Here is a 3,705-nt window from a genome sequence, read left to right as displayed (position 1 = left end):
GCAGGAAGCCACTGGCTCCAACAAATCCCATGTCCCCTCAGGTCACACAGATTTTCATTTAGACACTGTTCCTTTCTTATTCCTTTTTCACTTGGATCTCTACCAGGCTTCATCCTTTTAAGGAGGAAAAAAATCTTGTCCAGTGGGCAATTTAAACTCCATCTCTTAAAATCCTTTTTATATTCTCAAAATAGGGATTAAGTGGTGCCTAGGGTTTTGCAAACCCTTTGTAAAGGGTTGAATTTTATTCAGAGTGACCTTCTGGCATAAAAAACCCAACCAAAACCTAACTAAGTACTTGCCAATATTCCAAAATCATATGATTTTCTGATGAATCAGATGTGAGCCACTCAGTAGATTCACAGGGAATTTTCTTCTTCCAAATGCATGTGGATAGAAAAAGTTATAAACAAAAACTACTAACTTCCTATAGTCCTATGCTTTATTTTTTTCTTGCCACATCTTAATTTTAAACTTCTCCCATTTTATCTTCTATGTCTCTCCCAGTTTTCTCTTTTTTTCTGTACTCTACCTTGCTCAAGAAAAGATTCAAGTCCTGGTAGAGCAAGATGCAGCAATCATTGTAATTAGACAGAAAATCAGGATTTTCCCTGCAGAAGTTTACATTGGCAAAAGTTTGAAAGTGATACAGAATATAGGGATTCAGGGTTTCCCTTGTTTTCTCAAAATTTCTGACAGCTTTCCAATTGGCAAAAGTCGAACAGTCCATCCAATGAGATCTCATTGCTGTTCTTGCTTTGAAGACTGCTACAGAAGTATACTCATATTCTTATATCCCAAGGGCACTTTTAAGAGTGCTTCTCTATACCAAACTCTGTCAATTTAGGGAAAGTTTGCTACATTTGCTATGAAGCCCCAAATGGATTGTGCATGATGCAGCATGGGTCACTGGAGCTTCTGCCTCACATAGTTCCACTATATCAAAGAGCTATTGTATTAAATTGGCATCTGTGAGCAGCAGAGAGAAATGGGAGGAAGATGGGCTTATTTCACTGTGATTTTGTTTCTCATATTTTCTCACTGAAGCAGTGCCTCAGTGGTGGACCTTCCACTGTAGGGTAATAAAATATCAGTAATAAAGGGCATGAGAATTCAAAGGCACATCTAATGCCTCATTACACTGGTTTGTCTCTGTGGTTCCTCTTAGAAACATACTGAAACAGCCTGTCAAAGTCGGTGCATCTACACGAGACACTTTACTGTGCATTAGTCTGATCTAATGAGCATTCAAGCATCACCATCTACAAATACATGGGACTTACTGCACATTAGTCTAATATACCATTTGCTAGTACCAACATACAGGTACTAGATGAATAGCACATTAGCTAATGTGCTGTAACGCACTTGTAGTTGCTGACTGGGAGCAATTTTCTCATGGTCAGCCCAGGCAGCAGGGGGCCCACTGCTGCCTGGCTAAGCCCCAGTGCAGGGGAGCTGTGCTGGCTGCAGAGGCAGCTGTCTTCCTGGCCACATGGAGATTGGCATGGGTCCCAATCTCTATGTGGCCGGGAAGACAGCTGCGCCTGCAACTGGTGCAACTCTTCCCACCTGTCAGCAATCGGGACCGGCCCCCATGCCCCCTGCCAGCCCCTGGTGCTGGCACCTGAGAGAGCCTGGAGCTCCCCCTGGCTGCTGCAGAGGGGCAGAGTGAAGCAGGAAAAGTCCTGGACTGAGCTGCTCCTCTCAGGTGCAATTTGCTCCTGACAGGGGCGCACATGTAGGTGCGCTTGGGAGCACATTCATGAGCCTGAATTTTCTGTGCATAAAATTCAGGCACATTAATTGTACGTGTAGACGTGTCCAATGTGATGCAGTTCATTAATACTATACAGCTTTTTCCGATCTTAACTATAAAGACAGGATGGAATCAAGGTTCTAGATTCAGCTCTTTCACCAGTGTCGGAAAAGTTCTGGACCCAAACTAAGCTTTGAGACCTGTATCCATCTCTAATTGTTTATTTTAATTTGAAACTCTTAGTTAACATTACAGTTTACTTACACTATACTCTTAACTAGATCCATGAGGAACATTCACGATGAAATGATCAGAAGAAACTCAGGAACTTCAGTCATGCTAAGTGAAAAGTTTGTCAGCATTCATGAGTTTGTTGAACCAAGCTGGATCTGTTTGTAAATGCAGGGCATAATTTTGTAGTGAAACCAGGTAGAACATACAGATTTTACTGCGTTGGGGTTCATTTGATGCTGAACCTCAAAGCTAAATTTGGAAACTGCAACTCAAAGTGAAGTAAATATTTGTAGTATTAGCAATTAATCCAAGTTTTTTCCAGGATCTAGTTCTAAGTGGTAACCAAAGCATACAGAAAGTTGTCAAATCAGATAGCACAAGCTATATACTTGCAAGCAAAATGGTAGGCATGTTTTACAACCTGCTTAAAAACATCGGTAGAAGAGGAACCTGTATAGCTGATGCGTGAAGAGAATGCATGTCTACCTGTTAGAAAGTATGTGTACTGCTCTTTTGGATGGACTCACAACTGCTTAGCTGTATGTCATAACTCTCTGTTGCTATCAGAGTTTATACTCTTGTAACAGAGTGATCAAAGTTTTATCTTTGCAGACACTAGGTAATACTGAGTGATCATAGTGTGGTGCAAAGCTATATTAATAAATACTAGAGAGACTGGAATTTGTAATGATTAATATTACTCATGGCTGGCACCAATTTTATAAAGGGTCATACATGGAGAAAGAGAAGTTGGTCTTACAACTGAGACACCAGGCTGGGTGTCAGGACATCTATAGTCTGTTAAAAAAACGTTAGGATCTTGAACCCTGGTGTCACTGTACCTCTGTTTCCCACTCTATGAAATGGGGATACCAGCTCTTATATTATTTATAAAATTCTTTGAGAGCCATGGAGGTAAAAGACCATGTAAAAGATAATGCTAATATTCCAAAAGACAAAGAACTAAAATATGTCCCGGCCCTTTATTTCCCTTGTTTAGAATCTCACAAGAACAAAAGCAAATCTTTGCATAGATATTCTTCATGATAAGTAAAGAGAGAATTGCTTATTGTAAACACTTTCTGGTTCATCTTGATAGTCATCTGATAACTGCACTCCAAGAAGGGTATGTGAGCAAACAAATGCCCACAAGTAATGTGGCTACTTCTGAATTTGCATCAGTTGCTAAGACTATCTTGTATCTGAGCTGCGTGAAGATTTCTAGTCACAAATTATTTCACCAATAATCACTTCATTTCTCAAGCTATTGTGCTTCACTCAACAAGGAGAAAATTAAATACCCTCTTGCACTCAATTGTTTTACATAGTACAACATAGGAGGAGTCAAAGTCCAAATAATGTCTACTGTAAATATGATCAGCTATCCTAAGGCTAGGCCTCAAGGGATTGGTTGCAATTACTCTTTAGCAGAGCAAACATGTAAAATAAAAACTGTTTAGATCCTTTGCCTGCCACACACACATAGACACAAAAATACAGCAGAGCATTAATTTGTCATTAAAACAATGTATTAAGTGTTTCTAGAGCTTGTGAATGGTTCTGACTTGAAATGACATAATATGTCAACATAATTGATGTCACCTGTACACCAACTTTTCCTGGTTCCACACTCCATCCTGGCCAATGTCCCAACCCTTTTATGGAAGGATGACTCAAGGGATGGAAGGGTTGATCTGTCTCTGGATCCATTA

The sequence above is a fragment of the Alligator sinensis genome, unplaced genomic scaffold (assembly GCF_000455745.1).
Source record: "Alligator sinensis unplaced genomic scaffold, ASM45574v1 scaffold178_1, whole genome shotgun sequence".
NCBI classification, from domain to species: domain Eukaryota; kingdom Metazoa; phylum Chordata; order Crocodylia; family Alligatoridae; genus Alligator; species Alligator sinensis.
The sequence above is the reverse complement of the archived record's forward strand: the minus strand, read 5'-3'. Positions refer to the sequence as shown.